Raw genomic sequence first — 22,729 nt, 5'->3', positions numbered from 1 at the left:
GCAAACAATCAAAGTAGAAGGGAATTATTCAGGAAATTATTAAGAATACGTATGATCGCCACAACATTGGGTGTATCCCATGGGTATAAACAATTGAAGAAAACCTCTAATACTCTCTCTTTTATAAATACATACACATTATGTGGGTAGCTCAAGGGCAAAATACGTTGAAGATTGATTTCCCAGATTCATTCTGTGTATTGGAGAAATGCCCTTCCCAGTAACTCGGGAGCATTTCATCATGAGAAGATAGGCTGGTATGGGAGAAGTTTAATAAAAAGTATTTCATCCAGATTGCTGATCCAATCCAGATAGAGCGGACTAACTTTGATTCTTTCCTGTTCAAACTGTGGAAAATTTTAGATTTATATAAAGTCCAGTTGGACTTCCTCCATTTTGTGAATAAAGCATGCATGAATGTTCTTTGGTGAATTCATTATATCAGCCTATATATTACCCAGAAAAATATTTCCATTTATAATTTTTCTGCCAGCATGTGATGACAGGCTTTATGTGCCAAGGAGATTGAAAAGGACTTATGAAAATATTCAGGACAGCACAGAGGGTTTTTAGGGCACTGAAATATTCTGTATAATACTTTAATGACTTGTATATGTCATAATACATTTGTCCAAACCCAAAGAATGTGCAACCCCAAGAAGGAACCCTTATTTAAGCTACGGACTCTGGGTGATAAGGATGTGTCAATGTAGGTTCATCAGTTGTAACAAATGTATCAACCTGGTGATGAATGTTGATAGTGAAGGAGGCTATGCATATGTGGAGCAGGGGGTAGATGGGAAATCTTCCATATCTTTCTCTTGATTTGGCTGTGAAGCTGAAACTGCTCTAAAAAAATAAAGTCTTTATATATATACATGAAGGATAGATAAAGCCTCTCGTATTCTGCTGCCTTCCTCCCTCTCCGAACTTACCTGCGACTGTTCTGCTGCATGGAATTTACCCTTCCTATAATCCAGACATTTTGCAACATTCTGAACATGTCATTTCATTTTGCACATGTAATTCCTTCTACTGGAAATGTCCTTCCTTCTTCTCTATGCACAACTATTTGCTATTTCATCCTGTGAAGTTTAAGAGCTCCATTAATCACTGTCTTCTCCAGGACCAATTTTTGTATTCTCTCGTGTGGGTTAGGAATACTCCTCTCTAATTTCATGGCATACTGGAATTTTCTGCCCCTACCATATTATTTTGTAAGCATTAGTTTACATATTTTTAGGCACTTAGAAACAATAATCTTGGTTTTGAAAATATCTCTTTATTCATGATATCTGCATGTACAGAAACTCAATAATTTGTGGAATGAATGAATGGGTGAATGAAAGCCGATACTTTGGAAAGGTACTTTGGCAATTCATTAGCTATGGTAAGACACTGGAAAAAAACAGTGAGGTAGAGGCGGGCCCATACCACGCAAAGCCAAAAGTCAATGTGATGAATACATACACTGCAAGCTCCTTAGAGATTTAGTTGAAATTATTTATTAAATAAATGCTTTCATGTCCTATTACTCTTTCAATTGAGAATTTTGAGAGAGAAAAAGAAAACTGAAAACTACAGAGACTAACTTAGCAAAACTCCACCTATCACCAACTGTAATTCATGATTGGTCTCATTATGTCATATTTGTTTTGTCTTCATTTTTTTTAAGTGAAAGAATTGTTATGGTCTGATTGTGTCCACCAAATTGTAATCTCCAATGCAGTAGTGTTGGGAGCTGGGGACTTTGTGAGATGCTCAGGTCATGAGGGCTCTGGCCTCATTAATGCATTAAAGCCATTTAAAAAGGGCTTAACAAAGGGAGTTTGGTCCTGTTTTTGCCTCTTTCATCTCTTCTGCCATGTGAGGATATAACATTCCTCCCCTCTGGATGATGCCTCAGCAAAGCACCATCATGGAAATGGAGACTTGGGCTCTCACCAGATGTCAAACCTGCCAGGACCTTGATCTTGGACTCCAAGGCTCCAGAACTGTGAGAAATAGATTTCTGTTCTTTATAAGATACCTAGTCTCAGGTATGTTGTCATAGCAGCACGAATGGACTAAGACAAGAATATTAAAACCCTGCCTCACTGGCAAAATGCCCCTGCATGCCTTAGGCATGAACATATGAGCTTGCTTCTTTGCCACCTCTATTCCATCATAAGAGATTTTCCAATGGTTTTGAAAAGCTACAGTTCACTTCCCTCGCCCAGCCTTTAACATGGGGCCAGTTACAGAATTTTCATAGCCCAGTTCAAAATAAAAATGTGAGCCCCCAGCTGGGGGCAGGAAAATCAATCTCCCATTCCAAGGAAGCCATTGCCCCAACCCAAGGATGAGAGTCAACCTTCAAGGTCTTGAATCTCCATGACTGGACCCACTTGGTACCCAGTTCAGGTGTGAGTGAGAGGCCCCATACTAAGCACACTGTGGTACTCCTGGCTCAGTGTAGAGCTGGTTACCACTTTATTTATGGCACCAATAGTGAAAGGGAGGAGGGCAATTAATATACTTACCTGCCAGGGCAGGCAGGCTTCACAGCCATGGCACCAAAGCAGTAGCACAGGGCCCTCTATTCATAAAGGCCCAATATTTGGGGTTCCATGCTCTGTGATGGCTGCCTTGAGATTCTTAACACTTTTACCTTTGAAACTATTTCTTAAGAAATTCAATGGGAGGATGGGACTTGTGCCTGGAGGCTTGAAGCTTCAGCTCATGTGCGTGTGAATCTCTGGGTTATGCTCTTGGTAATCCATGTCTTCCCCCTAGAACTCTGGCCTTGCCTGACATCCCCACTCACATGCCCAGGCACCCCACAATGATCTTAGCCCTCTGTCCAGGCGGGCAACCCGGTCACATTGGCATGGAAGGGTCCATGTTCTAGCAGGGGCCTCTTCCACAAGCAGGGGTTTGGGTGTGAGCCTGTGGAGGGCTAGGATCTTTTTTAATGACCAAATCTTTGTCATCCTTAATAAACAAAAACAAACAACAAAAGCTCATACTTCTTGTAAGCCTCTGTCTTGTCAGACTGCTGTCTTTTCTTCCTTACCCTTCACTGAAAAACTTCCTGAAGCTCCATTGTCTTCTGTTCTCCTATTCTGTATCTCTTACTCACTTTTCAACTCACTGCCAATTGGTTTCTGCTACCATCATTCAACATTAAATATGTGCTGTATTTATTATCGAACCCTAACGACCACTTGCTAAGTCTTCCATCAGTGTCTTAAGAGCTTTAATATTGTCTTATTTTTCACAATAATCCTTTGAAGTAAGTACTATGTTACACCTTTTTTTTTTTTGAATCGGAGTCTCTTATAGATGCTAAACACAAGACACAGAAAGATTAAATCATCTTGCCTCAGGCCACACAGTTAGCGAGTAGTGGTGCCAGCATTTTAATTCAAGAAATCTAGCTCTAGTGGCCCTGCTGTCACTGCTATGACCTATGGCCTCTCAAACAGTTTACCTCTGGCCTTCTGACAAATCCAAGGGTTTGTTTATTTATTTATTTACATCTTCTTGCTATCTAAATGATTTTTTTTTTTTTTTTTTTTTTTTTTTTGAGACAGAGTCTCGCTGTCGCCCAGGCTGGAGTGCAGTGGCGCGATCTCGGCTCACTGCAAGCTCCGCCTCCCGAGTTCACGCCATTCTCCGGCCTCAGACTCCCGAGTAGCTGGGACTACAGGGGCCTGCCACCTCGCCCGGCTAATTTTTTGTATTTTTAGTAGAGACGGGGTTTCACCGTGTTAGCCAGGATGGTCTCGATCTCCTGACCTCCTGATCCGCCCGCCTCGGCCTCCCAAAGTGCTAAATGATTTTTTAAACAATGCTGAGCACCTCTTCCTTTTTGAAGCATTGCTCTCTACCTTCAAGGGCAGTGTTTGTTCCTGATTTACCTTTTATACCTCCAGTTGTCTCATAATAGCCTTTTACTTCACGTCCATCACCTATTGATTTGCCCCTTACATATTAATGTACCTAAATGAGTCTTTTCCCAGGCCTGTATTCTTTCTGCTCTACAAAAGCTGCCTGAATGATCTCTTGGACAGTATCCACTCTCTTATCTGAAGTCCCCTAACAGGCTTTTTAAATTAAAGAGTCATATTTATCTTTGTGAAAACCAGTGACTCATGCCCAAAGTCTTTGGCTGCTTGTGACCAGTTGGCTACAATCCGTGTCCTGTCTCTCGACCATCACTTTTCCTTTCACCTAGAATTGTTGTCTCATCCTACCAGTAAAGTTTATTTCCAAGCATGAGTGTTGAAGTCTGTTGCCCTTCTAATGAGCAACATCTTGTAACTGCTGATTCAACCAGCATTTAAACTTGTTATCCTGGACTTCATTTCATGAGAAATTATAAATTTCCTTATGTTTTTCTGTTAGTTTTCTTTTGTGTGTGTGTGTTTGTGTGTGTGTGTGTTATATATTGGTTCAGAGTTTCTTATTTATCTGTGTCCTTTATGGTTTGGCCATGGACTTCTAAACCAGGAAATCAGATGTTGAAAATCTTTGTATCTAGGTCAGAGTCAGTCATATAGGTGTTTGATAAACATTTAATGACTGATATGTTTTGGCTCTGTGTCCCCACTCAAATCTCATCTTAAATTGTAATCCTCATGTGTCGAGTGAAGGATCTGTAATGCCTGTGTGTTGAGGAAAGGAGGTGACTGAATCTTGGCAGCAGTTTCCCCCATGCTGTTCTCCTGAGAGCGAGTGAATTCTCATGAGATCTAACAGTTTTATAAGGGACTCTTTCCCGTTTGCTTCTCTCTCAATCTCTCTCTCTCTCTCTCTCTCTCCCCCCTCCCCCTACACTGCCATGTAAGATATGCCCGCTTCCCCTTCCACTATGATTGTAAGTTTCCTGAGGCTTTCCCAGCCATACAGAGCTGTGAATCAATGAAATCTCTTCCTTTATAAATTACCCAGTCTCAGGTAGTTCTTTATAGCAGCATGAGAGTGGACTAATAAAATGACTAAATGAAGAAATTAGAACTTGAGCTTTCTTAGATGTCTAAAAGATAATTTCAGTGTACAATTTTTAGAATCAATCTTATACAGTTAGCTAAGCTCATCATGTTAATATTATTAGACCTTAAAAATATATCTTTAAAAGAGAAAAGTAGAAACCACAGTAAGAGAATTTTTTTTGTTTATTTTTTAGTTTCATGAATTGTAACCTAAAGACCTAGCACAAGATTTGAAATCAGAGGAAAGCGGTGAACCCTTAGGGCAGGTCAGTTATTACTAAAAAATGAATCTTTATTTACCAAGAGGAAAAACTAGCAAATCAAAAGGGAAATGATTTTCATTTTTATGGAAGAATTTCAGTAGCTCTTAGTATTGGTATACGAACAACTTAGATAACATGCGGTGGGACCAGCCTACAGATTTGGCCTTAGACAAAATTGTAAATAGACAAAGTTCATCTACACAGTCTCTCTTTTGGTTTTTCTTTCTTTTTACATCTCCTTGAACAAGTTTCCAGCCATTATGTTGACTTTTAATTACCCAGTTTCTACTGCTTTCTTAGCTCACCTGTGTCTTCCCTGGGTCTTTCCAGCACCTTGTCTAGACATGGTTTCTTCTTCCCCTCTCCAGAAGACACTGTGCTGACATGAAGAGATAGTAACTTCCGAGTTTAAAAAATTAAACTGTAAATATTCTACCTATTAGTTTTGGCATCCTTCTAAACCAGTTTTCTCACTTGTAAAATCATACTAGCTACCTCATAGGATTATTGGGAAAGTTAGGAAGCTAAGGTAGCAGAGAGCACAGAGTAGGCACTGTTGTATGCCTGGGTACGTGACCTTGGAACCATTGCTCATCAGTTAAATGGGGACAACATTCACTACCTAAAAGATTGCTCTGATGTTAAATAAAACAATGTATGTTATGTGCCTAGTACAGAGTCTGATATATAATTCGGATAATAAATTCTTATTTGAAATTATAATTGATTGTCTAAAGTGTTATCTACTAAAGGTTTCATGTCTCCTAATACATAAGGCAAGTTAACTAACTTTCACATACATTTCTGAAATCATGGTAGAATAAAAGGCAGAAACTAGAATACATGTAATACTAGTGTGACTGGTTTTAAGCTAGGTTTATAAGAGGAAAGATGAGAAGACTGAGGGCTGGGGAACTCCAACCTGTAGAAGTTGGGGGAATCAGGAGTGAGCAGCCCAGGAGATGAAGAAGGTAATGCCAGTGAGGTCTGGGAGCATGTGATGCCTTGGAAGTTAGGTGAAGGAGGAGTTTCAAGGAGGAGAGAGTGATCAGCTGCATCATGTTGTGCTGCTTGGTCAAAACGTGAAAGGTACTAATTTACTATCTAATACTTGAAAGTGTCCCTTGATCGGTGTTCATAATTTTGCATCTGTGTAAAATGATGAAACCCATGTCCTCCTTTTTGGAGTGTGGCACACTATTTACCAATACAGGTTATACAAGGCAAGGTTTTCAGAAAGCTTCTATTTGCCCACATACTCACTTGTCTTTACCCCTTAGGCCTAATTTCTGACGTTTCCCTCTTGATAAGATAGCATCAAATTGTTCTATTTGAGCCAACTACAGTTTCTGGAGAAAGGAGGTTTTAAACCTGTCCTTAATCCAATCATTCGTGGCAAGTGAAAGTTTTACACCAAAATTGCCGGTTTGGATAAACAGGAAAGAGCAGCCTATCTTATTGGGCTGTTTATAAATGGAAAGCTTGTCAGTTTGTGGGGAAATATTTTATTTTAAAACTTCAAGATATTGATAAACACCTTCCAAACTAGGTAAACCTCAAGCTTGAAGTTTGTTCCAGGTTATTAGGTAGAAAATAGTTAACACCATGATGTTTGCTTTGAACACTGTTCTCCACTTTGAACTCAGTAATTTCATACTTTCAGAGGATAGATGGCTGAAACTTCCTTAGCAAAATGGACAAAGCTTTCTAACATGTGGTGGAAGATAATGGCAGAAAAGTCAGCTCTTGCTGGTTTTCCTACTTATATAAACAGGAGAAATTAAATTTGTCAAAAAGGAGTGTTTTGTTTATATTCCAAATTTGCATGATATGTTTTGCAGTTGATGTCATGGCATCCCCAAAGAAGGTGGAAAAAGAATGTGTTTCGCAACAAGGGCTAATCTAGTTTATTACATGTAAACCATTCATAAAACATGGAGCTAAAAGAAACTTTTAACATTGTTGATTCTAACCAAGTCATCTTTATAAATCTTCCCTCAAACTGTGGGATTATGCTGTGATTATGGGTCATTAAACCATTCATCGGATCTTATTTATTCTGTGCTATGCCTTTTTATGTAGATTATCACATTTTTTCCTGGGCAAAATTGCTCCAATCTCTTTGGGGTTTCTTCCTTCCTCCCTATTTCTTATCCCTTTAACCATTTAGGTAATCTGTTGAGAATTTTTTTTCTAATATGTTTTTAAAATATCAAGATTTGATATTTGCTCAACAACAATGTTCCTAACATATTTTCTTTGTTTTCTCATTGATAAAGTGGGATTAATAATAGCATCTATTTTATGGTGTTGTTAGGAGGAACACATTGACTGATTAATCTCTTTTGAAAGAGCATGGCACAGAATTAGTACTATGTAAGTCCCTAAAAATTAAAGGAATTTATTTACATAATCTAATAAATAACACCAAAGATGTGTGTAATCAATTTACTGTAACTCTATCTTGTAGACATTTGTCTAGCTCAATCTCAAAACTTTGAGAAAGGCCATGTCTTGTTATTAGTATGATCTATAGTTGTAAAAGTGAGACATAAATATTTATGATCAAACTCTGCCAGTCTTTATAACTGTATATGTGTCTCTCTGATAGAGATAATTAAATTGAAAAAATTATCTAAACCATGGTTCAAAGAACAATAAAAGAACATATCAATTATTGACTTTTTAAGAACACAAAAAGGTACACTAAAATTAATTCTAAATTGATTGTCTAAACTACCCTACACAAAGACATTGAGGATTCTGTGTTTTATTAAAAATGAATTATTACAGTAAGTTTAAATCTGTAAAGTGACACAGTTTATGAACATTAAACTAATTTTTATTAAATTTACAGAAAAAAATCACAAAATACATAGTATTAAGATGTAAGAAGAAATTTTATAAATCAAATTATGAAAATGTTGGGTGAAATAACTCGAGTAATCTAGTTTCTTGCTTCTCAAGGATTGCCAGATTCTATTTCTGCTTTTCTCTTTCATTGTTTTTTTCTGTCTTGTTATACACAAATAGAAAATAGAAGAGTCAACACAAGACTTTATAATATTAAAACTTATTGTGTAAAATTTTTAGTTATCTCAAAATAAATGTAAGCATACTGCCTTTACATTTATGTTGAATGGGGATTTTGGATGTTAAAAAAGGTTATGCAGGTAGATTCTGCAACACAGCGGCTCACAGCGTGGGTAAAACTGAGATGGGAGGAAATCACTCATGATCAACCTCCAGAAAACTTACCTTCCCTTTACCCTCCTGGGCCAACTGCAGAAACATTGTGGTTCTTAGGTCGTTTATTTTCTGAGTCGTTCTCATTAATATACCTTCACTTAAAATCATTTAAATTCAATTCATTTTATTTTTAAATTAAATGTGCATACTTGTTTCCTTCACTTCCAAATTCCATCTCTAAGATTTCTCCAGTAAAAAATTCTAAATGATATTTATTGTAATGTTATTTGTAGTTTTCACTGTCCACAAATGACTAAGTACACTTACTTTATGTTTTAGAATATTGTGCAGTCATTAAAACAAATAAATTAGCCCTCTTTGTATCAGCATGTAATGTTGTCCAAAATACATTAAATGAAAACTGCAAGTTGATAGACAGTAGAATAATTCTCTTATTCATTTTCTGCAAAGAAAACACATCTAATTTGAGTTAACACAGACAAAAATTTGTGCTCAGAAAAAGCTACCAGACTATAAATTGTGGTTCTTCCTGAAGAGTGAGATGGGACAGAGGGAGTTTCACTTTTATAAATTTCTGTGCTTGCTTTCAAATGAGCAAGCACCACTTTTCCAATAAAATGTGTGTGTGTATATTTAATTATATGTTTAATTGAAACAGTAACAAAATTCTTGAAAACAGTTATATAGGTATATGGGAGCGTATGTGTTTACACACATATGCCCATAAAAGGATTTAGAGAGCATCATTTTAAAATTCCAATTTCTGGGTCCACTTTAGACCTACTGAAGGTATCAGAATTATTGGGACCACCCCAGGTAATTCTGATGATCAGGCCAGGTCTGAATAGCTAAGTTTGAGAACAGCCATTTTAGCTTATGTAGTACTGGCTACTTATGCAATTAGTTTAAGTCATGACTACATTTATCATTATTATAAAAATCCTGTGAACTGTGCTGCTGTGTTTATTATTAAAAATTTGTTTGCTACATTAAACGGTACATACTCTAAAAGAACTTTCGGAACATATTTTGAGGAATGGCGTATTGATTCAAGAAATTATATAATGTGTGCTATACGATGGTTTCTGTGGTAAAAATGCAAAGGAGAACAAAATAGAAAAGACCCCATCTCATGAAGATAATCCTCTCATAAGCAACTATTCAACTTTTCTCTTATGGCTAATTCCATAATATAGTAGTTCTCAAATTTGAGCATGTATCAGATAACCTGCAGGACTTGTTAAATTAGAGAGGACGAGTGCCCACATCTAGAGTTTCTAATTTAGTAGGTCTGGAGTGGAGCCACAACATGTGCATTTCTGACAAGTTCCAAAGTGATGCTGATACTGTGGGTTGGGAACCATACTTTGGAGAACCACTGCTAAAAGGACATTTGGTTTTTTACTTCCACTGGCTGGCACAAGGGTGAGATCCAATCCTGGGGTTTTCCTCTAGCAAGAATATAAGACTTTGTATGATCAGTACTAGTTTCATAACCTCCACCTTTTTATACTGATACCTAAATCATATTTTATCTGAAATTGCATATATTCATTTAAGCATCTAAAATACTTTTTTGGAAAGTTGTCTGCTTAGATGTGGAAAGAAAGGTAATGAGGCAGAGACAGAAAGAGAAGCTTATTAAACGCCTGGAACAGGGCACCTAAAGTGAGTTTAACAATACTTTGCTTCCTCTGGGAATTATGCCCACCATATCTAATTATCAGAGTGGCTGAGATAAAATGAGTTAATATTTATGAAAAATTTAAATGTAAAGAGCTATAAAATGTAGATTAATTAGAGAATTCTTCATCTCATCTCTGATTCCTAGAAGAAAAACATAGAACATGTCTTCCTTGGCCAACCCAAAGAAAACTGCTCCCCTTTGCATTGGAAACATTGAGTTTGACCTCTTGCCTTCCAAATTGGTGCATATGTCTGACCTAGGACATGCTGTGTGTCACTCATTAAATGCCACTGTGGTGAGTGTCCCCTTTTGAACACAGCTGTGAGCCTCCACACTGTGGAGAGAAGCCAGACACAGGCTTTACATGCACCTCGAGATTCCTGAAGAACATGTGCCATGTGTTTGTCATCTTTTCAGGAAAGCACTTCTGAAGAGCCCTTTAATGAGTTTCCTAGAGAAATTCTGAAGGAATCGTAATGCAACTAATCATTTCCTACCTTCCCACTGAACCTCTTATTAATTAACATGTTAATGCTCTGTTTGATTTCTTAAATTTAGTTTGAGAGACAGTAAAACAGCTATTTTCAAATTAAATTAAATTGAGTTGTGAGAAGATTTTCAACCGATATAGGGCTTTTTGTACTCTACTAATTCCAGTACTCATTAAGGTGAAAAAAAAAAAATCAATGAGCTTGGAAATGAAAGTGTTGATATTATTGTAGGGTAAATCTACTTCTGAATAACTTACTCCCTCCATGACAATGTTTTACCATGTATGTGACATTAGAAAGTGCAAATTTCAGTGTTTAAAGTGAGGGAAAATTTTCCAGAGTTACCATAAATGTCGCCCAGGTGTCTGTTTGGGGAATTAACATAGTCATAAACTATAAAAATTAAGGTTTTTTTTTCTAGTACAGTAGACATTCTTACCGTTAATAGGCTGCAATAATCCTTTGGTTTTCAATGGTATATTACTCTCAGTTCATTGTGCAGGTTTCAGGTATAATTAATTATCTTTTATCTTCCTCTAAGGCTTTTCTTTTTAGCAAAAGGGATTTTCTTTGACTTCTGCTCTAATGGAATCTCTTGGGAAGTGTCATAAAAAATAGACCTTATCACTGAGCTATTGCAATATTATAGACCAATTGGTTTTCACTTACTCTTCCTCAATAAACAATTTTCAAATACCTTTATTTATATTGATTTGGCTTTTAAAATTTTTTTCTTCATTATTTTATGTTGAAACTCAGAGTATCTTCTATTGCCAGTATTTGCAATTAACCATTTTTAGATTAGCATGCAATAACAGATTCTTGAGCTGATGCCAGAATTCCATACAGGAAAATTTCCAACAGGAAAATTTTCCTATAGGTGATGGAAATCTGGCATCAACTCAAGAATGATGTAAGTCTGTCAGTACTTCTCAAACTTGGATGATGTAAGCTCATCAGTACTTCTCAAACTTTAATGGGTATCTGAATAATGGTGTTGCTGTGTCCCTACCCAAATCTCATCTTGAATTGTAGCTTCCATAATTCTCACCTGTTGTGGGAGGGACCAGGTGGGAAGTAATTGAATCATGGGGGCAGGTCTTTCCTGTGCTGTTCTTGTGATAGGGAATAAATCTCACGGGATCTGATAGTTTTATAAAGGAGAGTCCCCCTGCACATGCTCTCTCCTGCCTGCCATCACGTAATACGTCCCTTGCTCTTTCTTCGTCTTCCACCAAGATTGTGAGGCCTCCCTAGCCATGTGTAATGGTGAGTCCATTAAACCTCTGTCTTTTATAAATTACCCAGTCTTAGGTATGTCTTTATTGGCAGCCTGAGAGTGAACTAATACACTGGCAGATCACGGTAATCCACAGATTGTGATTTGGTGGATGTGAGGTGGGGTCTGAGATTCTACATTTTTAACAAGCTTCCTGGTGATGCTGATGCTACTTTGAGTAGCAAGCGTTTAGATGACATTGATAATCCAAGAGTAACTGTAACATGATGTCTTTAATAATTGCAACTCTCACAGATTTTCTAGACACCAGAGTTTTCTACTCATAAATTGCACCTTCAGTTGGACCAGCATACCACAGTAAAAACAGAAATCTCTCTTTCTACATTCCTAAAATACAGATTTCCTAAAATACAGCTTTCCAAGCTGGAAAGATGTTTTCAGGAGTTTTCACTGTCTTCTCTATTTATAATTGTAAATTGTAAGATATTTGTAATTTTTTTGTCTTAGTTTGCCATTTGACCAAAGCATTTTGGAGGCTCAGTCCAGGGCAATGTGGTGATTCATTCTGTTCCACTGTGTCAGAAGTTCTTCAAATATGTTTGTTCTTTAATCCACATTGAGACTTTTGTGAAAGTGAGCATACACAAACATACTACATGTTTCCTCCTTGGGAAGGAAAAAGGCTATTTCATCTTACAGACAGCAGTCACGATCAATTTTTCCTAAACACAAATCATATTTCCTAGGATCCTACAAGAAGTAAATGGATCACCAGACACCAACAAATTGTTATGTCCCTTCTTAGAATATCAAAATATCTAAATGTCTTGATATCAAACTCTTTGTGCCTTGTAAGTGTTCAGTAAGGAATTTCATTTATATCTGTAAGTTTTTTTTTGTTGTTGTTACCGAGAAAGAAACTCTTTAAAAGAAACTTCTCCCTTTCCTGAAAACCTCCTTCTGTTTGAAAGTGTGCATTTTAGTTTAGGGCAGTGGTTATCAAACCTTAGTGTGCATTAGAATCACCAGGAAGGCCTGCTAAAACACATCTTGCTAGGTTCCACCTCTAGAACTTCTGATTCAGTAGGTGTGATGTAAGATCCAAGAATATACATTCCTAACAATTTTCCAGGTGAGGATGATGTTGCTGGTCCAGGGCCCACAGTATGAGAACTACTAATTTAAGAAAATATGCTCCTCTTTTGTCCACTTCTCTAAGATGTTTTAACTAATTGTGAGAATGCTATATTAATAAGGAAAAATGTGAGACTCTCAAAACTTGAAACATCCAACAGATATCAAGGAGCACTGATTTCCCTATATCCCACCTAGGGAGAGGGATCTTCCCAGTAGCAGCTTACAGATCCCTTTGCCAGGGCAGTTTTCTTGGGCCCTTTTATCAGGACAGTCTCCCTTGCAAAGATATAGCACCTGATAATTGATCTTCATGATGATAATCACAATTGTAATTTTACAATTATTTGTGAAAATATTTAATGACTGTATTTCCTACGGAAGCTTAATCTTTTTAGGTGTCATCATTGCCTTTGCTACTGTTATATTGGTTCAGCATCCAGTTTGGAGTTTGGCACATAGTCAATGTAGTATCTGCCAAAATAAATGTTTGGAAAAACATTAGGATTCTTCCATTTATATAGAAATGGTGGGTTCTGAGGGCCTTAAATCAGAGATAGTATTCTCCTGCATCCATTGCCACAATTTTTTTGATTATGACATTCTTGCATGCTGAACTCAGACTGGGCCCAGGAATGATCTTCAATACAGGCAGCTTCTACAAGTTGTCATATATGGCCTATGAGATAAAATCTAATTGCCATTCTTACAATGAATTCTATTCAGGATGGCCTTCGCTTTGTTCACTCAATATTCCCTGAGATTTTGCCTCTATCTTTGTTCGTGCTGTTTCATTTATCTGAAAAAGCTACTTTCCTCCAAACACACTCCATTTGTTGAAAATCTATTAATTCCTTAAGTCCTATCTTGAGCACCATCTTTTCTGCGAAGCCTTTTGAAATCCTCTTAATTAGATGAAATCTCTGATGACTCTAACCTTACTCTACCTTACAACATAGTAATTTGTATGCTTGCCTTTACCTTCTTACTAAAATGGTCCTCCTTAAAGCCTGGAAAAACAAATTCAACCACTTACTATAACTTCAGTTATGAAACACATATATATTTGTCTCCTATCATGTGCCAGGCCCTGTGCTAAGTACTGGGGGTATAAAGCTAAAGGAGACCTAGCCTCTGTCTTAAGTAGGTCATCGTTTTCCAGGGCATTAAACAAACACTTAAAGACATGGTTGTAGAATAACACAGCAGATGTTATACTGGAGGTATTTACAAGTCACAGTGATGGGTTGAAGAAATAAATGATCGTCTCTGGGCCTAGTGTGGTGAGTAAAGATATTAGAATGATTAGAGACAATTAAGTAAAATGCTTAAGAGATGGGTAGGAGATTTTACAGACATGGTAGATGTTTAGTTCTTTCCATTTAACCAACTTATTTGAATTGATCTTAATGCAGCTGGCAAAATTGAAGCTGGTAAAACAAACTCTATTTCTTACTTCTCTTTAGTTTTCTGAATGCTGCATAAAGTTTTCACAGATCCTCTATCCAGATTCTCCTACTGTTGACTGCGTTTCCACACTACAGTTTACCCAATTCATTCACGTAGGCCTCGCCACTGTTCTATAGACTCACCCTGGTTGCCCTGTGCTCTGTAGTAGTTGCATTATTTCCAATAGGAAGTGCCATAATAAGCCACATCAAACAGGTATTTGGACTGTGCTGAAGTAGATCCTCCTCTACCAACTTACATAATTGCATGAGTTGAGGAAACGTGCCAAGAACCCAAATCCAGTTTGCTGCTATAGGATGTAAGGGCTGCTGAAAACAATGTTCTCAGCCAGGACAGAGGCAGTACAGTTATCAGAATCACTGGGAGATAAATCATCAAGTGGCACAAGGTCAACCCAACTTCCCTGTTTTAAAAAACTACCACCCAATCACCATTGAAACCTACTCCTCCTAAAATATTAAATGTTTCAGAAAGTCAATGAATGCAGCTTGATAAACTTAAAATTGCTAACTGAACTTCAAAATAATGCTCAGGAAAAGGAAGATGCTATCAATGGAATAATTTGGGAAAGTTTCTGAGAAATTAAAGATTGTTTTTCATCAACTAGAAAATATTTGGTATGTTAATCACACTAAAAAAGATGATAATTTCCATGTAAACTGGTGCTGCAAGCTCTCTTAGCAAAGTGTCTCAAACTTTGGGGTACTCCAGAATTACCCAGGGATCTTGCTACAAACATTAGGTCATTGAGCTCCACTCCTAGAGATGTGTTTTGGAAAGTCTGGGTATGACTCCAGGACTTTGCAGTTTGAACAGGCATCATGGTGGGTAATGTTGCAGGCAGCCCACAGACCATACTTTATCCCAGGTAAATTATCCTTGATCTTATGGGGATAAAACAAAACCAACTGTATAGCTGACCCTTTAACAACACAAATTTGAACTTCGGGGGTCCACCTGCACACAGATTTTCTTCACCCGCTGCCACTCCTGAGACAGCAAGGCCAACCCCTCAAGACCAACCCCTCCTCTTCCTCCTCCTTTTCAGCTTACTCAATGTTGAAGATGAGGTTGAAGACCTTTATGATAATCAACTTCCACTTAGTGAATAGTAAATATATTTTCTATTCTGACTCTTTAAATGATACTGATTTTCTCAATACCACTGTCTTTTCTCTTGCTTTCTCAGTAGGCTATTAATAGTTAAATTTTGGAGGAGTTAAAAGTTATGCATAAATTTTTCAACTGCATGGAGGTCGGCACCCCTAACCCCTGCATTATTCAAAGATCAACTGTATAGCATTCTTCCCACCACAACTTCTATATGCTAATGTGGGAAACAATATGCAAAGAGATTAAAACTTCTACCTTTGACAAGTGGCCTGCCCCAAACTTCTCTGTTGTCTCTGATTCATTCTTTATTTTTTTTTATTTTTATTTTTTACCAAGAAAGGGGAGTAATTGTCTTCCTCATCTGCACATGTAATACAAAAACAATTTTAGAAGTCTATTTCTCTTACTGATCATGTGTGTGTGTGTATCATTATGATTTACCTAGGAAAGAAAGAGCTAAAGCCAATCTCTCAACCAATTATTAATTGAAGTTTTAGTGTCTACTGATTCCTGGCAACTAGGTCCAAGGAGGGTTTCTTATCTCACTTCTCCCTCACAATAGCTTCAGGAAAAAGCTGCAGTTGGCCTCACTTTACAGATGAGGAAACAAGATGAATAGTTAGGGAACTTGCAAAGTTTAAAAAAAAAAAATGAAATCCAAGTTTCAAACCTAGGTGTCTGATTTGACAAACCACTTTGTCTTTACCACATCTACCAGTTGTTATTTCACTTCATTTTGCGGGGGCTGTAAACTTTGAATGAATGATGAGTTTGTACCAGCTGCAACTTACCGTTTAATGATACAAGTGAAACTATGTCCTTCCCTTATACCCTTCGGTCTCATTCCCATCTAAGGGTGAGATCTGTAATCATGTTCTCCAACAGCCGGCTTCTAGTTTCTGTGGTTTTCTCTGCCTTTGACAACCATTTATTCCTCTTCGTTTAAGATTCTGTCTCATCTATCTTTGATCTAGGCACCTTTTCTTTCTTCTCCAGAGTGTTTCTTCCCAGCAGTCCCCTAGTTTTATTATTCGAGATTTTAGACCTTCCTTTCTCTTTTAGCTTTAAGCTTTGGGCTTTTCTCTCTCTCTCTATCTGTGGTGGTCATATGGCATGCTGTTTCTTTCATTTAGTTTTCTTTTTCGTGTTCAACCACATATTCTTTTCTGTTCCCCATTATTCTAGATTGCATCATACCACCTTAATCCTTACTAACCTGCTGGAAAGATTTTCCATCTCTAGTATTTCTGATACCAGCCTGTTAACCATGGGGAAGAAGGGAACAATTGACATCCTCATAATTAATTTTATTGATCACATAGATATTTTTCCAGAATTTTGCATACCTTTTTATTTACTCAAGTGTGTGAGTATCCTATCTGTGGCCTAAAATGAATTGGCAAGTTTTGATATAATTGCCATTGAACCTTAAACTTAGCAGTGAAGTGAATCTATAGCAAGAGATAGGATAATATACTCACACCTGAAACCACAAGGACCTCATCAGCCATGAAAAGTAACATTTCCTGAAAATAGAAAACAGGCTAGTTTCTAGACATTTCAAATCAGTGGATTTCTTTTGTTCTAAGGCATTTCAATGATAACTACTAAATTTAATTAAAAAAATCAAACTCTTCTCTCTCAGGTTTATAATCCAGTACTAGGGCAGATATAAATTCTGTCATTGGAATGATTTACCTGTCACTATTGTATAATTTATAAATAACGTAGAGAACAATGTAATTTTTTAATACCATGAGTCATACGCTTTATGTTGCAATAATTTTAGTTTAGTCTTTCTTTGCTCTTTAGCAAAATAAAAGTAAAAGAATTTCCAAAACAGAGGAATCGTGACAGGGAGAACAAGAAATGCAATGCATCAAGGCAACACAAGATGTCACTTTTACACAGGCCTGCATTTGCAGGGTAAGGCTACATCGGCATTGTGAATCAAATAGTATGCGAGGGGAAAAGCATCAAGATTTACAAATGTTTCAGAAATATGAAAAGGAGCAAAAAACCTTGGTTTTGTTTTCAATATTTGTAATAATGTCTTGAAATGTATCATGAAACTGGAATTATTCTCCTATATCTATATAAGTTCACAGAATACATTGCTTTCACAATACATCACATCCGCCCTAATCCCCAATTTTCTGGATAGCACAGACTCAGCAAACAAGCTTATTCTCACTGCATAGCATATTCTTTCTCTTGGCTTCCTTACTTCTGCTTCATTAGTTGCCTTCCAACGTCTTATTGGAGGTCTAATCTGTTAAAAATAGGTCTCTGACTATTTTTCTTTTTCTGGTCCTGCCCAATTAACCCATTTTGCACACTGCTCCCAGGTGGACCCTCTTGGGGGCAATTCTGATCCCAATATTCATCTGTTCCCCAAGGTCAGGTTTAGCAAGAAGAATTAGTTTCCTATTGCTGCTACGATAAATAACCACAAACCGAGCGGCTTAAAGAATACAAACATATTTTCTGTAGCTCAAAAGCCTGACTTGGATCTCACTGAGCTAAGATCAAAATATTAGTAGAGTTGGATTACCTTCAGGAGCTGTGGGAGGAACACATTACCTTGCCTTTTCCAGTTTTTAGTGGCCACCTGCTTGCCTTGGCTCGTGGCCCCTTCCTCTGTGTTCAAAGCCGACATTATCAGGCCAACTCCTGTCCTGTTGCCATCTCCCTGGTTTTTCATAGTCACATCTTTCTCTAACCCTTTTAAAAACCCTTGTGATTACGTTGAGCCCACTGAGGTAATCCAAAATCGTCTCCCTATCTTAATGTCTTTGGGTCAGCTTATTAGCAACTGTAATTCCATCCACAACCCTAATTCCCTTTGCCTTGTAGCCTATCGTACTTACATATTTAGGGAAGTCATTATTCTGCTGACTACACAAGGTATCCAAAGGGCTTCAAGATCTGGCCTAGTTTTACTTTCCATCCTTGAGCCCCTTCCAGAGTCTATTCTCACTTCTTTTGTGTCAAGTGTTTCGGCTAAACTAAATTTCCCATGAAGTGGCCAGTGTTCATTCTTTAATCCCTAAATTTTGTTCATGCTGTTCTCACTTCCTATGTTATTTTCCAACTTATCTGAAGACATATCTTCATTCTTCAAGTTTCCTCCCCTATGAATCTTTTAAACACTCTCTTAGGCAGAACTGATTACCCCTTCATGTGTGCTTTCATTGACTATATCTTCTACAGAATTATTGTGTTAAGCCATTTGTAATTTTTTTCTTTCCTTTTTTTTTTCCCTGAGGCCCCAGGATATACTTTTCCCTAACCCTTCCAGGTGCAAAATTGTGAAAGGTGGTAGATATATTTTGTTAGATGTTTGGAAAATATGTTATAAAGTAAGAGAAACTGCCATTACAGACTCCTTTCTCCAAATACCAGTGGGTTACCATAATAGAAGGTTATCTCTTGATCATTTATAATACAAGGCTGGTGTTTCTGGTCTACTGGTAACTCTCATCCATACTGATTCAAGGACCCTGCTGCCTACCACCTCCTGGCTCTGTTATAGTACCAGGCCCTTCTAATTCAAATCCAGAGAGTAGAAGGAAAAAGAGAATGTTCAAGAGACTCATTTGATTTTTAAAAAGTTGCTTGGAGGTTACTTCATTTTTACTTACATTCCCTTGGAGAAAACTCTGTTACATAGTCCCCCCAGTGCCCCCAAAAAACTGCAAGGGAGCCTGGGAAACGTACTCTAATCAGGTATCCAGCAAAATCCTATTACCACAGGGAAGAAGGTAACGGGTTTTAGTAGAAAACTGATACGTGCTACAGAGTGAAGAGTCTGGTTCCTCCATGTCTCCCCTGAGGGAAGTCATGCTTCCCTCCTGCCAACTCTTATTTGAACATGTATCTCTTATGTAAACTATAATATTCCACTTTGTATCCTATTTCTTTGTAATATATGTCTGACTTATTCCAAAGTACGTAAATCAGATCAATGTAGTAGAGGAATGGTAAAAAGTATGTGTAAATCCTACATTTTGCATAAACTTTCCTATATTTATTAAGTATCATTCTGCTAGATTGAATTTTTCCTTATGACAAATATGACCTGGATAAATAAGGAAGATATAATTCTTTTTGGAGGGGGGGGGGGGGCCGGGGGGGGGGACGGAGTCTTGCTCTATCGCCCAGGTTGGAGTGCAGTGGCCTGATCTCAGCTCACTGCAAGCTCTGCCTCCTGGGTTCACGCCATTCTCCTGCTTCAGCCTCTGAGAAGCTGGGACTACAGATGCCCGCCACCAAGCCCAGCTAATTTTTTGTATTTTTAGTAGAGACGGGGTTTCACAGTGTTAGCCAGAATGGTCTCGATCTCCTGACTTTGTGACCCGCCCGCCTCGGCCTCCCAAAGTGCTGAGATTACAGGTGTGAGCCACCACACCCAGCCCAGGAAGATATAATTCTAAAGTCTTTAGAAATAATTTTAAATGTTGAGAGAAAAAGTAGGCATTGTTCTGTGGCAATGATGAGAATGATGGAAAGCAAGATGGTAAGAAAAGAATACAGGACTTGACAGAAGGTGAGACTTTTGTCAAGAATGTTAGTTAAGAGCATGGGGTTTAAAATTAAATGGATTAGTTCTACAATTTTATGGCTATGTCACTTGAGCAAATTAAACTCTCTGAGCCTCAATTTCAGTATCTGTCAAATGGAGGTAACTGTTTACAATTTTTAGAAGATTTATATTAGGTAAGTTTGTAAGACAGTTAGAATGTCTAATTCATAAATACTCTAAAATTCTAGGTTTTATTTTTCTTAAACATTGTTGAATAAGGAAATCTATATTAACCTTAGATTTTTTAAAGCATGCATATAAAGAACAAAGACAAATAGAAGTTTTGAGTTACAAATAAATTCAGGAAAGCTGAAATTCAAAGACCTGATGTTTATAAGGACACAAGGACAAACAAAACATCTTTCAAGGTTTTTACATTTACAAGAAGAAAACAAAAAAGTGCTTGTGGTTAACAAGCCACGTTTTTTATCCATCCAAAAGCATAGCATCTCAAGAGTGGAACAAACACTTGAGAGAAGTGGTTGAGGTACCATGCAGGTAAAGTGGTTGGGGAGAACCATTCTGCCCTGAATAAATGGCTTTGTGGCCAGGCTTTGGGTGTCTAAGTTCCAAAGTGAGAAAACTTACCAATGAGATTGAAAACTTGATGTTGAGTTAATCAAAGAGAATAAAGGACCAATAGGAGAGGCACAAGAAAGTTGAGAAGAAAAAGGTAGATCTCATTTTCAAAAGAAGAATATTGATAGCTATAGACTGGAACATAACCTTCAGCATTCAAAAGATTCACAAGAGGTTACCCTAGCTCCTCAATGGGACATCACTCTTAGAAATGCTGTTGCATTAAATATATATATATCAATTTTTAGAAGCAATCTGGTTTCAGAAATAAGACAGTGTGTACAAGCAAGAGAAGTGTCTTAGGCTAAACACGCATGAGTTGACTAGAACAAGATTGGAAACTATGAATAAACATGATCGTTATGCTGAAGTCCAGGTGCGTTCATTCAAGCCTTTAATTATATCCTTTTGGACTAGGTTTTAGAAACAGGGTGGGTGAAATGAATTTTTGTAAATTTAGTTGGTTGTTATCTTACTTGAGCTAAGTGAGAAATGTGTGTGTTACTCAAGAATCATGTTTTTAAAGCATTAGAACTTTGACCCAAGTCTTACTATAAATTTTAGCAAAGGATAGAATGATCAGAAGAAATTATTTTCAAATTACAGATAAATAAAATCATAATGATTAGGCATATGGATTTTGAAATTGTTAGACCCGGAAGAGAGTTCTGGCTTCGCCATTTATCAGATGTGTAGCTTTGGTCAAGTGATTTTACTATGCTAAACCTCAATTTCCTCGTCTATAAAACTATAATTTGGAAAGGCCATCTACCCATTGTATGAATGATGTGGGATAACTAACATAAATGCACCTAGCATATAGTATATGCCCATCAGGATGGAGATAGTTACAATGCTGGTGTTCCAAATAAAACTGCCTCTCACAACCAGAGAGCATTTCAATAAAGTTAAATAGCTTACAGAAATGGATAAATCAAATCAAACAAGATTAAAATGAATTGCAATATGCCATTTGAGCAAAAGTATAAGAGAACAAGTAATGTTTTTACACAGGAATAGAATAAAAAAGGCAGATAATTAGAGGCAGATATATAAGTGTTTGAACCATGTAAGTAACTATATTCAATACGAATCTATTAAAAAACATAAATCAATGAAAACATGTAACAAAATACCTAGCATTTTCTTTGACTACGTCTGTGAAAATATGGAAAGTAATATAAAGCAGAGACCAGCTTCACTGTGCTCTGTACTGTCTAACAACACTGAAAATCTTACATTATGAATAGAAGGCAGACAAATGGAAATGTATTCAAAGGAGAGTAATCAAAGTGTGGGGAAGCATGTCATCTGAATAATGGCTGGAAGAGAAGTGGTAGTTGTTTCCGGTTTGGGGCTATTATGATAAAACAGCCGCTGTGAATTTTTTATATAAATCATTTTCATGGACATATGTTTCCATTTATCTAAGGTAAATATCTAGAAGTAGAATTGTCCTATGGTAGGTATACATTTAACTTCATTAGAAAATGCCAGTTTTCCAGAGTGGTTGTACTATTTTACATTACTTTTTAATTGTTTATATATTTATTTCAATTTCATTCCTTGACGGAATTATGTCAACCTTTCCAGAATTCTGTCTTAGAAAAAAATTGGAAGACTTAACCACTCTGCACTCATATGCAGTGACCAAAAATAAGCAGAACTGAATATCCATTACCCTTTTAGATGGCACAGGAACAGTGCAATTTCCCTCACACTTCACTCATCACTCCTGACTCACTCGCTCATTTGGTACCAACTGATAGGTATTAGCATGAGTTTGCATACCTTCATGTAATGGGAGACTGACACAACCCCAGCCATTTAACTTGCTGACAGTAGGCCATTGTTGATGCTTGCATTTGAGTAAGAACATAAATTTCAAGGTGTGTGTTTGTGTTTATACTTTGTCATTGTTGTTGCTTTTTGTAAGTGCCATCTTGGGGGTATTTGTGTTTTTCCTTTTGACTGCCTCCTC

General features: G+C 37.2%; 1 long non-coding RNA gene across 1 annotated transcript in view; it reads right to left on the bottom strand.

Annotated features, from left to right (window-relative positions):
* The window catches only part of LOC116471816 (uncharacterized), a 66,182-nt gene extending 43,453 nt beyond the window's left edge, over positions 1 to 22,729 (bottom strand). Inside the window, exons 1-2 of the long non-coding RNA XR_004248881.1 lie at positions 22,540 to 22,729; positions 5,545 to 5,613 (exon numbers count right to left, since the gene is read on the bottom strand). This is a non-coding gene — a long non-coding RNA (uncharacterized LOC116471816). The remainder of the gene's footprint in view (positions 1 to 5,544; positions 5,614 to 22,539) is intronic.

Source organism: Hylobates moloch, unplaced genomic scaffold (genome assembly GCF_009828535.3).
Source record: "Hylobates moloch isolate HMO894 unplaced genomic scaffold, HMol_V3 SCAFFOLD_6, whole genome shotgun sequence".
Classification (NCBI taxonomy): domain Eukaryota; kingdom Metazoa; phylum Chordata; class Mammalia; order Primates; family Hylobatidae; genus Hylobates; species Hylobates moloch.
Note: the sequence above shows the minus strand (reverse complement) of the source record. Positions and strands in the feature narration are given on the sequence as shown.